The sequence below is a fragment of the Pinus tabuliformis genome, chromosome 9, assembly GCF_031772625.1.
Source record: "Pinus tabuliformis cultivar Carrire ecotype Pingquan chromosome 9, CPIR1, whole genome shotgun sequence".
In the NCBI taxonomy this organism is placed as follows: Eukaryota; Viridiplantae; Streptophyta; class Pinopsida; order Pinales; family Pinaceae; genus Pinus; species Pinus tabuliformis.
In genome coordinates this window covers 363,759,116-363,773,589 of record NC_142307.1, presented here as the reverse complement: position 1 = coordinate 363,773,589, position 14,474 = coordinate 363,759,116, and the positions used below count along the sequence as shown (strand labels likewise).

The following is a 14,474-nucleotide window of genomic DNA, read 5'->3' as shown; positions in this document are numbered from 1 at the left end:
CTAATAAATTGGTAGGATGTAATTTGATAGGCAAACTGCCTGTTATAGATATGAATAGATATGATTTGTACGTCAAATAAGGTAAATTTTTTCTCAAAATCCTTTGTTTAAACAATCAAAGCAGACACTAGAATGGCAGAAACCGTCAAATTTAGCAGGTGTTTTCGATTTGAAATTTCTACCCTGGCGCCCTTCAACTTTGTTCCCCACTTCAAAATTTTACAGACACAAAAACCGCCCTCCTAGGAGAAAAGCCTCTCCATTTTGTTAGAAATCAATTTGCCACCACACACGCGGATGCGAGTGGAGATCCGAGTGGAGTTCAACATTAGGAGACATGGGTAATGAACAAAAGCATGAGACCAATCGGTTGCCCTGCCTACGGTATGTGACGACCTAATATCGATGCTAAGCCTGGTGCCAATTTAGGTCTGCAATGGCGTAAAATCGATGGTAACTGTGATTGAGAGGAAGTTGAAGGGTGCTTGTGGCACGATAAAATCTACAGAAGAACGTTTACATTGAAAGCTAAAGCCGGCCGGAGTGTCCGACATAAGTACTAGGGCGGTGAGCCCACATGCACATTGCCCCACTCTAAAACCCTAACCCTGTTTCGAAACGCTCTATCACAAATAAACACCGCCCTTCGAAAACCGCTATACAATGTAGCTTTCTTGTGCACCCACACGCTGGTTTTGTCCCTTCGGCTCAGATTGATTTCTTGGTCTTGCTTCCCTTCTTCTCTGTTGCTGAGAAAGATCAGAGGCGACGGCGAAGGTATTCCAGACAAGCTTTATGCTATGCAAGAATCGGAACCCTAGCGTATAGGATGGGACTGGTTGATCGCATTAGGATATAGAACTGGCGAGGCCGGATTGAAGGCAGCCAAAAATTTGAAATTGGATGCCATGATCGGGGAAGGATTCAGCGAATTTCGCGTAGCGAATTCAAGGACGCGGTCCTGGCAACCCGGTGGTGGGCGGGAAATGGGGCGATGGCTGGAATCGAACAAGGGCCCTATTCAGGGCCAGGTCCTGGTCATGTTTCCCGTCCCGTGCCCGGAAGTAGTCATGTCGATGGTCTCCAAACGAGGGACTTTCTTATTTCTGAAGACGAGATCAGCGGCGGAAGCGAATTGAAGAAACGAAAGATGGACAGCAAAAACGATCACAACAGCGATGCTGAGGACAAGTCTCATCAGGGCGATGTGGTGGAGGCAGAGACGAGCGGGAGGTCTCGCGGCAGGCCACCGGGGTCCAAAAACAATCCGAAGCCTCCGACAATTGTCCACCAGGAGAGCGGCAACGCTCTCAGAGCTCACGTACTGGGCGACGGTCGCGACGTAGCGGAGAGCTTGGCGATTTTCGCACGGAGGCGGCTCCGGGGACTGTCCATTCTCAACGGAACCAGGGCGGTGAACAACGTTACCCTGCGGCAACTGGCCACGGCTAGCGCAATCGTGACCTTGCACGGACGCTTCGAGATCTTATCCCTGTCTGGGGCGTTTCTGCACACGACTGAGCTTTCTGGGGCTACAGGCCTCACAATTTATCTCGCAGCGGGTCAGGGACAAGTGCTGGGAGGGAGCGTGGTGGGCGCTCTCGTGGCCTCCGGCCCTATCCTGGTTATGGCTGCCACATACCGTGTAGCCCCTTACGATCGATTGCCCCTAGAGGATGACGAGGAGCAGACCCCTAGGCAGCTCCACCCTCCCGGAGGACTTTCCCAATTATTCACTGTGGCGGCACTACAGCAGGAGCAACATATACCTGTTCCGTCAAGCATACCCGTTTTCAACATTCCCCCAAATCTGCTCGGGAATGGTCAACTGTCTAATGTCATCTAGGCCTCGGCACAGCATCCGGACCCTTACAATGAGAAAAATACCATCTTCCTTGTCTTTTTGACAGGTTCACTTAATAGATAAACTCATTCATACTTTTGTGTACGAATTATCTTAGTTAGGGTTTTATGTTTACAAATTATGCTCAGACTTGTATTTTTTTTTAATTCTGTTCAGGGCAAGTTAGACATGATTTGGGTTATAAATTCGGTTCTGATTATCTTTGTTCCGTTTCAGCTTGGAGAAGAAAAAAACTGGAGCGCTTCATGTTTATTGCAATACAGTTCATTGGTTTTGCAGCTTGTTTTGTTGTATAGTTTCTTCGCTGAATGAGTTCCCCCATTCGGTCCAAAACGGCCTTGTTTAGGTCACTTCTACTTAATTTGTGTTGTATTTTACCCAAAGGTACCCAATTCTGAGTCTCTCTGATGTCCTTTGCATGTGTTGATGCCTGAGCTAAAAACTTGTCCATGCGATTACAGCTTCCTGCAACAAATTGGAAGGCATGAGAGCTGATGGTTATCGAAAGATAATCAACACATGGGAGCTGTCTTTCAATCTGAGATAGGGTTTGAGGACGCATGACTCTTCCTTCTACTTTAAGAAACAATATTTTCACATCAGGTGGACTCCAAATGTTTTCAGGAACCTCATGGAGGAATTGACATGAGCGGCACTAAGCTTCTTATGCATTTCGTCACTTACTTCAATCTGCTTTTCCCCTTGCTCAAGGCTAGTGTGATGAAACCATTCGAGAAGAAACCAGAAAATTCGATCCAACGCCAATCCATGCCTGATTAGGAGGAATCATATTTCAAAGGCTTTTTGTTTAACTTCATGGTGGCAAAACATTTACAGGTACTATCCCTCGTTTTTAATGCCGGAAGTACTCACCCTTCACAATGTTCACTGACAAAATATTTAATGGTTTCATCGTTGATTTTGGTGGTGCAATACTTTTACAAGGGATTTGCAAACCCTATTCGCTAAACATAAAAGATAACTTAAGCCATCCTGGCTCATAAAAAAACCTAGGCTGTTTGGGTTAGTAGAAAAGTATCTTATATTATTATTATATCATATCTATTTGAGAGTTTAGATTCTGAAAATGAAATTAATATCTTTCTTACTGTCTATCAATTAAACAGTAATTTGAATATATGAAAATCGTAATCATAGGGTAAGTTGAATATGTTAACCTTATGTACTTTTGTTTTGGAATGGTTTTTTCTCGGGAGATGTTTTTCTATTTTTTATATTGTTTTTGGTGTCATATTTATCTTACTAGCAATTGCACCAGATGTTGCAAAAGAAAGGCTATAAGAAGAAAACAAATGGAGAAAGAGCATAGATGAACACAAATGCTATATATCAGAATTTAAGTGAGAAAAATAACATGGTGGTAAAAGTAAAGTTAACTCCTCTTTCACTATCCTATTGATTTGAGTTGCAATATGCCAATTGAGGGATGCTCAAGAGTTTACCCCACAATGTGTTTTACTTCACCTAATACCTTTTTTTTTATACCCTATACATCCTCTCCCATGAATACTCCTACTAACTATTATTTCTTTCTCTTTGCTGAATTTTCATACAAATGTACCAATTCAAATAACCAGGATGTCATAGTGATATCATTGACTACCACTTGTTTTTTTTTTTTCTAAAATTCTCTTTAAGAGGTTTTGAGAATAACCAACAAACCAGAGTGACAACAACTTGTTTTGGCTTTCGAGATTTCCTTCACCAACTTCAAGATTTCCAACTGACTTAACCTCAAACTTTAACAATCAACATAGAGAGTGATATTCTATTTTCTCCTCTAGTGTACATTGTAGTGTTGGATCAAAACTTGTACCTATTATATATTCACAACTTCTACCTATTGTATATCCTTTTTCTAGCTCTAAATGTGTAAATATGTGTGTCATTGAATGTTATACCTACTACAAATCCTTCTATTATCTAAAGAGATTTAGTTCATTTAAAAAGATTTAGTTTTGGTCTATACCCTTTGAAAGACCAAGAACATCTATTCAGAATCATACATCATTAGTTTGTGATAGATGAACACAATCTTCGACTATGCTAGCTCCGCCCATAAGTCTTGACCCTACAACATTCAAAAGCCCATTCCTCCACACATGTATGTCTGTCATTTCAAACCTCTAAGCATTATTGTTGTTACATATATTTGTTACTGCAAATTCTTCTTGTGTGAGGTGCATTATTACAATTCCTAATATTTTCTTTAGGAGAAAGGAGAGTATGAATGTAGAATGAAATCCTTCACATAAGGATATTCCACTGTTGTACTAAGACTTGAAAATATTATGAACATCACATAAATAACAACCATAAAGACAATCCAAAAAAACCCACAAGGTACGACATTGAAAATACATGCAATGTTAGTAACAGAGGGAGCAATCACATCAACCTTAGACCCCATAGAATCTGGTGGGATCAATCATATAAAAGTTAATGGTGATCCTCTGTGTTTTTTTCCCTATAAAGTATTTAGCATGGAATGCATTATAAATCTGCACATTTATCCACTACCTGGGTTGTGGTTCAGCGGTAAAGTTATGCAAGATTTTATCTTAATTGGCCTAGGTTCAATTCTCGGTGTTTCAGTGCATGTTACTCTATCCTCTGTCTGGGGACTCCTAGAGTGGCATGTCCCACAAGTTTCATTCTTACTCTAGCCAACTATTGGGTGGCTGTTGGTGAAGGAATAAAAACTAACAACATTTATCCATCTATGCTCATCAGGCTTCATCTCCAAAGATATCAAAATCTTGTATGTGAAAGCTCCCTTCACTTTTCAGGTTACAAACTATAAATTGGTATATCTCAGTGACATAATAAACTAGTATATTAAATTTTAAAAATACTATAAATAAGGATGATATTTATATCCAATTTCTAAACAAAATTAGTTAATTTATTCCAAGAGACTTCGACCCAAGTATTAAGAGAAACAAATTTATTAAAGAAGAATAGTTTGTATGAAATGTTCAATGTCCATCATGTATTTGATTAAATAATGTATCGCACCGATAGTTCTATGTATTTTTCATATTTCAAAAAACTCAATGCATTTCGAAAGCTATTGAGATCATCATCCTCTCAACCACATATATCAAATGATTTGATTATATACTTGGAGAAGATGTCATGGGAAATATCATGTACACCTTGGCTTTTTAGTTCGACAAACATTGAATCCGACATGGATGAATGCGTTGAAATCGTGTGAACATTCCAATATCTTCAAACATGAAAGGGTGGTGAAGCTTTGTGATAAATTGGAAAAGGAGACTTGAAAAAATAGTAAAGGAAAGACTGACACTTCCAACAAAGAAAACGAACAAGATCAAAACCTTGACCGATCTCATCAAATTTAATTTTTCCACAAAAGTTATGGTTATCGAATTTTGTTATCAACAAAACCAACTTTAAATGCATTGTCAAATAAAGGAAAATAATTTGAGAAGATCCCTTTCCACTAGTAAAATAAATAGAGACCCGATTGAATGCCTAGAATTTATTAAGAAAGTTAAAACTACAATCTAACCATTCTACTGTACCATAATAATAATACCTTCAAATTCTCACATCTTCCCTCATTGAATAAACTTAAGCTCTTTTAAACAACACAAGTTTTCTCTTAAGTAGCTGAAATTTCATGTGACGGTGATGGTGGTGGTAGTGCTTTGTGAGGTTGAGCTTCCTCCCACTTCTCTAATGAGGCATCTAATGCCTATTAACAATCTAACTTCATAGAGCATGGACTAGTCCTAAAATGTAAGTCGCCGATGGATTTGACCCCCTAACAACCTGAAAGCATAGTTGTGCTATACATATAAACAATAATAAAAAAGATAGTGTTGACACGAGGACCCACATATTTCTCTGAAGCAGATTCTTATGAAGAATGAAGCCCCTTTTATTCAAAAAATTTGGCTACTTCAAAGATCCAATGCGTCCAACAACTTTTAGTTACATTGAGTTCATACACAAAGTTTTGCAATCGCCTTAGATGGAAATGATGTTTTTCATCCCCAAGCACTTATTTTCGCCCTAGGCTTAGGATTTGAGGAAAACCTGAAACCCCTAAAAGGGAATTGCATAGCGGGAATGATTGAATTGAGGGAAATAACTTACATGGATGGGACAAAGAGCTTGGGGTGCTTGAGTTGGACTTCATCGGTCATGTTCTCAGTACCAAAAATTACATGTGATGGTGATGGTTGTAGCAGTGCTTCCTCTCGCTCCTCCCATGAGTCATCTAATGTCGATAAATCATCTAATTCCATCAAGCATGGATTAGTCGTAAAAGGTAAATCACCCAGGCGATTCGACCCTGTGACACCCCTAGAGCTTTATTGTGCTACACATAAAGAAAAAAGATAAATATTGTTTACACAAGGACCCACATATTTCTTATGAAGAAAAAAGCCTTTTTTAATCAAGAAATCTCGTGAGATTGCAAAAACATCAAAGGTATAATGTCTCCTACATTGAGTTCATAAACAGAGTTTTGAAATCGCCTTAGATGGAAATGATTTTTTTCATCCCCAAGCACCTATTTCAACCCTAGGTTTAGGATTTGACAAAAAAATGAAACCCTAGAAAGAGAATTTCATGGTTGGAATGATTAAATTTCCAGAAAGAACTTACATGGATGGGACAAATAGTTTGGGGTGCTACATCCACTAGTAGTGAGGCGAGCAATGCGAGCAATCATCCCTCCATATCAATGCAATTAGGTGTCTGTTCAATCTTTAATGAATCATCCCTCCATATCAATGCAATTAGGTGTATCTTGAAGCTTTAGGGAAAAAATATATTATTTATTATCACTGTTCTATGAAAAGTAATTAAATTTATTAAGTTACTGATTTTATAAATGGGGAATTTTTATTATTTGTGTTATAAAAAAAATAAATTAAACTACATAATTGACTTGCAACATTTTGTCATTTTCATTAATTATATTTTTTACTTACATCAATATTCTAAGCTTATCAACCTTTAAACCATTTACCTTATATAATCAAACTAATTTAAACTAATTTAATTATCTATATTCATTTGTTTTATTTTAGTATAAAAGTACTTTTATACTTATTAATAATTATTTATTAATTATCTTACCATTTAACTTCGAAAAATAACCTATAAAAGCTGGAAATGTTTTTTTCATCCTTAAGCACTTGTTTTGGCCCTACTAGGTTTAGGATTTGAGGAAAATCTGAAACCCCAAAAGGGAATTGCATGGATGTAAAGATTGAATTGACAAAGTACTTACACGAATGGGATGAAGAGGTTGGAGTGCTTGGAGTGATTCAGTATCACAAATTACATGTGATGGTGATGGTGGTAGCGGTGCCTCGTCCAGCTCCTCCAATGAGCCATCTAATGTCGATAAATCATCTAATGCCATCGGCCATGGATGAGTACTAAAAGGTAAATCACGGAGATTCGACCCCTGACACGTCCCAATCGTTATTGTGCTACACATAAAATAAAAGATAAATCGTGTTTACACAAGGACCCACGTATTTTTTAGGAAGAAAAAAGCCTTTTTAATAAAAGAATCTAGTGATATTGCAAAAACGTCAGAGGTCTAATGCATCCTACTTTGAGTTCATACACACAGTTTTTCAATCGGCTTAGATAGAAATGATTTTTTTCATCCCCATGCGCTTATTTCAACCCTAGGTTTAGGATTCGAAAAAAAGCCAAAACCCTAAAGAGGGAATTTCATGGCTGGAATGATTAAATTTCTAATAAGAACTTAGAGGGATTGGACAAATAGGTTGGGGTCTTACGTCCATTGGGATGGATCCCTCCATATCAGTGCAATTAAGTGTATGTTGAAGATTTAATGAAAAAAATATTATTTATTATCACTATGAAAAGTAATTAAATTAATTAAGTGACTAGAAGATTTTTTATTATTTGTGTTATTTAAAAAATTAAAATTAAATTATATAGTTGAATTCCAACACTCTTGTCATTATCATTAATTATCTTTTTTACTTGCATCAATATTCTAGACTTATCAACCTTCAAACCATTTACCTTATATAATCAAACTAATTTAATTATCTATATACATTTTATTTATTTTAATACAAAAATACTTTCACTTATTAATAATTGTTTATTATTTATTTTACCATTTAACTTAAAAAATTAACCTATTAAATTTTTTCTTTCCTTACCCTTATTGAAAAAATTTCGCAATAATCCATTTTTCCCTTGGGTGATCTTAAAATTTTTCTTATTGAGTGATGTTTAAAATTTTCTTATTGAGATATAGAAAGTTTTGAATCTTTGTTATGAATTGCTTGTTCGAGTGGTGTGGATAATATATAATATATGTGCATTTTCAAATATTATAACTGTTATGGTTTTGTTCAATGTAAATTTATTTTGATATATATAGAATATCCAAAACATAGTAATACTGGAAAGTTTTTTTTTTTTTAATAATATTTTAATAATTATTGTATTGGAGCTTTATATTTTTATAATTAAGAAACTAATATCAGAATTTAAATATTATTTAGTAATATTTATTTTTAATAAATTAATTTAAATATTATTTTTCATAAACTAATAATATTTGGTTTTAATAAATTAATTTAAGTATTTTTTTTAAAAACGAGTTGTTTAATATAGTCGTTACTTATTAATATTTTGAATAAATTAATAAACTAATATCATTATTTAAATATTACTTTAAAAAACTAGTTGTTTAATATAGCCCTTAATAATATTTGTTTTGAATATAACCGCTACCTGAAATTATGTTTCTACATTGCTTTCTATTTAAGCCTTTGCCATAGTGTGCCTCTTCATCCGGTCATGATGATGAACCAGACTTGTTGGTTCGAAACACGTCAGCCAAAATTTTTTTTTATGTGATTTCTAGCGAAAGACATTGCTTAAATTTTATAAATGTATTTTTTTTAAAGTTTAATATTAGTGTAATTTAATTATTACATATTTAATTAAAAATACTTTAATAAAATTTATTACAAAAATAATATTATAAATTTTATTATTATTATTATTTATAAGGTTTAATTCAAATACTGTAATTTGTAAAATTTAGAAGTTAATTTTTTTTTTAAATATTAAATTTATTTGTATATTTAAAAAAATATTTTAAATAATAAAAAATTACTATTGGATAATATTAATTAAATTGCAACTAACACAAATATATTAATAAATATAAACTAATAAGCCTACATCAACCATATAAACAAACTCATTAAGGAATCAGAAAAGAGATACAAAATTTCAAATTTTAAAATATCAAATCCAACGGTGCATAAAGAAAAATTTCGAAAGGAAAACATGTTAATTGTCTCAATCTATTTCCACTGCACTACTATTAAATAAATACTTTGCTGCAGAGGCGCATCACCATTGTTGTTGTCAATATTGTTTCCGCAGGGCCGGAATTCCCCATCTGCAGGCATTCTCGTTCCTGGACTCTGATGCCCCGCCTGAGCAATTGCCAACTTATGGCTCAACCATCTTCAGGCTGGGCAATCTCAATGTCCACATTTCAATTCTCTTTATTAGAGATGCAGAAGAGGAACACGATGACAGCAGAGTTCCTTCTTCTGCAAATCTGGAGAATAACGCAGGGGAACAACTGGGGGAAGCAAAGGGAAAGGAGCCAATTCAAGCAAAAGCACAGGATGCGTCGACGTCTAAAGCTGGAGAGGACTCGGAAGAGGAGCTGGTGGGCTGGGGATACCCGATTGTGGAGATCGGAAGAAACGGAACCAGCAGACTAATTTCTCTAGTCATTCCCATGCCAGGTTCATTTTGATGATTTTGGGTCTCGGTCATATGGTCATGTCCTATAATTCTCTGTCTGGTTCGAGTCTTGAGCGTGGGTCTAGTAATCTTTATACAGGTCATGCTCTATTTGTTACTAAGTTTTTCAGTTGTGTCTGGGAGTTCGCTAATCCTCAATGTCACCCCTGCGTGGGTTGTTCTGCTTCAGTCTCGGCCCCTGCGTGGGCACTGTCAAAGTTAAACTCTGTTTTTTGAGGTAGTTTTGGGGCAGCCAATGCTTAGAGTATGAAATTCTCAGCTGCTTACCACAGAGCCATAGTTGGCCATGGAAAACTTGTTTCTCTGCTTGTAATTTATTCATGTATATAATATAATACCCTAGAGTAGTTTTATGGAGAAAAAAAAAAAATGTTTGTGAAAGGATAAATTTAAAGCATATCAATTTACTGCGCCAAATTACATCTACCAATCCACTCTAGGTAAAATTTAAATGAACTAATAACTTGAAATTGAAATGGTAGTGAAATTTATAATTTTAATAATTGCCGAATCAGGGTTGAACGTATCTTCTCGAAATTTTTTATAAAAATCACTTAATCTGGTTAAATATTTTTATTAATTCACTTACCATAAAAATCACTTAATCTGGTTAAATATTTTTATTAATTCACTTACCATAGCTTTCATTCATGTTAAAAATTTTCTTATTGAGATCTGGAAAGTTTTGAAGTTTTGTTATTAATTTCTCGTTTCAGTGTTGTGGATAATCAATAATATGTGTATTTTGAGATCTGGAAAGTCTTGAAGTTTTGTATTAATTTTTTGTTTCAGTGCTGTGGATAATCAGTAATATGTGTATTTTCAAATCTTGTAATTGGTATGGTTTTTTCAATGTAATCTTATTTTGGTAGTAAACAATACCTCACACACCTTTAATGCCTCTCAGCATTTTTATTCACTCCACCTCTCGTTTGGGAAAATAAGACTTTTTGTTGATCTCCATGGCTGTCTCTTTTCTGGGCGTTTGTCGTACCCATCCCTTGTCGGCGGCTTCCTTGAGAATGTCGTACAAAACCATGTCCTCTGAATCATTTTCATCCAACCGAAGTTTCGTCTAGGCAACAGATAAACAGAATCCAGAAACCTAATTTGGAGATGATTCTTGCTATTATGAGCCGATATAACCTTTCAATAGAGCCACCCAATCAATTATTACGAAACAACAACAATAATTAACAATTATTTTTCTTAATATTTTCATATTTATGTTTAATAATAATTAACAGTTTTATTAAATGTTTAATCTGAGTGCAGATCAGATCATTGTTCAATTGTCTAACAATGAATCTGACAGTGAATAGTAGTGAAAAGTGGCATCTAGGGAAGCTCTTGAGGGAAATGCCTTACAGTGTAATAAAATTTATTTTCCATTACAAGTTTTAACATATCTCTATTGTTTAATATCAATCTATTATGGTTTCTTTTTACATTAATAAAATGGCTATTGAAAGTAACTATTTAAACATAAATTTAATTAAAATTTAAAGATTAATCCAAATAGGATCAAAATAAATTTAGTTAGTGGAAAGAATTTGTAATAAACTATTATTGGTTATTCTTTAAATTTAAATGTCTAATAAAAGTGAGGAGTTGAACAAAAAAATCAATCACAACTTCATGATTTTCTCAAAACATGAGAAATCCATTTGGTGGAAATTATTTGTGATGAATGTTTACTTGGTAGAAACATATAAATTGTTAAAGGTTGCACATCTTGTTCAAAAAAATATAGTATATATACAAGATGCACAGATTAAGCAAACACTAACATTAAGTGGATCAAATATCAATGCACCATCATTTTAGGTGGTGAAAACCAGGGAAGCAATCCATGGATACACATAAATAAACAATTTGAAACAACTTAATGCAATATATTAATGTAGAAAAAAATAAAAATAAAATTATATATGAGTTGTTTAGAGTTTATGCTTAAGATAAGCTATTTAATGTGGTCAAAAATCTTCAAGGAGGAAAGCAATCCATGGATGCACCTAGGAAACGAGTTAATGTAATGAATTAATGTATATATATATATACATATATATTTCATAGTCTATATTCTACATGAGCCACCAAATTACATTCTATGTATAACACATTGTGATAATTCAATTTGGTAAATACACAAGCATATTAAAAAAACATATTATGAGAAAAATGATTCACATAAATAAACATTTAACCAATTTGATATTAACAACCTCTTTAAGTGTGTACATACCATAACAACCATGATTCACCTAAATAAATATTTAACCAATTCCGTATTAACAAACTCTTTAAGTGTCAATAGATCATAACAACCAACCCTAGAGACAACTTTTGATAGGATTGAAATATTTACAACGGTTGCAAAATAGAAGAAGGAAGAAGGCTTTATCTTCTACGCCACATAATGGGAACTTTCTAAACTCATAAATTGGACTGAATTTTTTCGAAAAAATAACTTGAATAAAATAGTGCAAAAATGTCTGCGATGTGGTCATCTGTAGGGAACAAGCAAACTTTAAGAATGCAATCAATGAATTGCATTTGCAATTCGATATTACTATTAGATTAATCTTAGATCTTCTATAATCATGATTCCACTTTTATTATTTAAAAGGGCGTGGTTAGATGTTGCTAGTGTAATATAAACTAAACTCTTAGAGGATCTATCAAATGCATGAGGATTTTTTATTTTCTTTAATCATTACATGGTACTTTTCTTCTATCGAAGAAAAACTAACATGGATTTATCATATTTACCCAAGTGACTTGTTTGAAATCAATACTAAAAGCATAAAATGCAATATAATATCAATCATTAAGGTTATCTACTCAATTAGAATTAGTGACCGTAGGGAGAAGGAGATCCTAAGGCTTGAAATATTATCTACACAAAAGTGAACTATGGCACATATATACCAAAGTAATATTTTTGTTACTTTCTAATTGCGTCTCATGGGGTGTTCACATATATGAGGCAAGAATACTAACAAAAAAAAGGAACCATCTATATATGTCTGAGTCAAACAGATGGTGCTACCAATTAAATGATCATGCATAAAATGGCTTCTACATTTGGCGTAGAAAAAGTAGTAATATGTTTGATTCCACATTGAAAAAGTAGTAATATGTTTGATTCCACATGGGAAGGAAAAAGGGAGTAGTTTATTTCTTCCGTGTAAAAGTGTTCAGTGTATCACAAGCATATTCACAGTGGTTCACAAGTTGAGGTATTTTTATCAAAGTTAACATTTATCCCATGAACAATATCATTGGAATATGGTCGAACAAGTTTGTAATCCCTGACATATTTGGAATATCCAACAAAAATGTACACGCTTCTCACTTTTAGGATATAATAATGTCTTTTTCTCATTAGGAATCTTAGCTCATGTTTCACTATATACACATGGAGGTGATTTACATTTTGTTGAGTTTAAGTGAACTCCGATTCCAACATAATCATTTTTAAAGCTGTGTAGGAGATTCATCTACTTAGTAGTTGGTAAAATTAATTCTTTTTACCTAACAATAAAACACATAACATTTATTTTTTATTTCACTACAACAAAAAGGGGGTTTTAAGACAATATTTAAGACAGCTTTTTAGTAAATTGTCTTAACTTGAGACAAAAGAAAACTTGTGTATGGTCTCAAATATTGTCTTTAAACGAGTGTCTCAAATTAAATTGTCTTAAAAATAAATTTCCTTAAAATATTGTCTCTATAAAGACAATATATAAAAAAAACCTTTTTGTCTCCCCAAAGACAATTTCATTTTCATTTTTGTCTCTCCAGAGACAATAGTTGGGATTAAAGACATATTTTCTTTAAGGAGACAATGTATTTGATCCTAACTATTATCTTTCTAGAGACAATAAAAAATTACATTCAAAAACAATACAACATCACTTTTGTCTTTTTAGAGACAATGTAGAATAATGAATCTAGAAAAATATCTCACCATTGAAATAAACCAACATTAAAAGTATTTAATTAAAAATAAACTACAATATCATTGATTAATTCATATTAGGACACAATGAAATCGAACCACCAACCTCTTGCTTATTAAGAAGGTACTCTTCCATTGAGCTAGCATCCTTTAAAGATTCACAATGAAAATAGCAATAAAAATAATAGCTATTTTTTTTTATGAGGTAAGAGTAGGACCTTCTATTAATCAAGTTAAAAATACATAAATTACAAGCTGCAGCCCTATGAGAGTTCAACCGACAGCTGTGCAAACAAAAGCCGAACCATGCAACCAAAACCGTGTGCAGTCCAAACAAAACAACCTGGGAGTTACCTCCATTTACAATGGACAACAGGCAAACAGAAGATCATTTGGTCATGTTGTCTAGTGCTGAAAGAAAACGAGCCTCTAGAAGAAGCTTCAAGTGAGGGTCCACCAGACTTTCAACCAGGAAGATCAACAAGAAACTTTAAAGAGCAAGTAGAGCCATGCACCGTCCGAGTCGACCTGTCAGTATCCACTGGGCCTGCTCAGACCCACAACCACAACACCAACCGCGGCCCACAATAACAACCACAACCGCGGGCCCACAACAACCCACACCAAACCATTCTTACGGACCCGACGTAAACTTTATTCCCACCCTCTAAACTTTTTTCATGTGTGAGACCCAAGCTAACTTGCACGATCAACCATACATCGTTGATCTCCCGCCGATGATCCAATGGTGTACAGAGATATCGGGTGGACAAATTGCACGAGGGATAACCG

The 14,474-nt window shown here is 34.4% G+C and overlaps 1 pseudogene across 1 annotated transcript; it reads left to right on the top strand.

Moving 5' to 3' along the window:
* The first annotated feature begins 416 nt into the window (after positions 1-416).
* Positions 417-2,831, top strand: LOC149148715 (AT-hook motif nuclear-localized protein 16 pseudogene; annotated as a pseudogene). Its single transcript, XR_016262653.1, has 2 exons — positions 417-1,910; positions 2,081-2,831. The product of XR_016262653.1 is annotated as an AT-hook motif nuclear-localized protein 16 pseudogene (transcript).
* Positions 2,832-14,474: the final 11,643 nt, after the last annotated feature.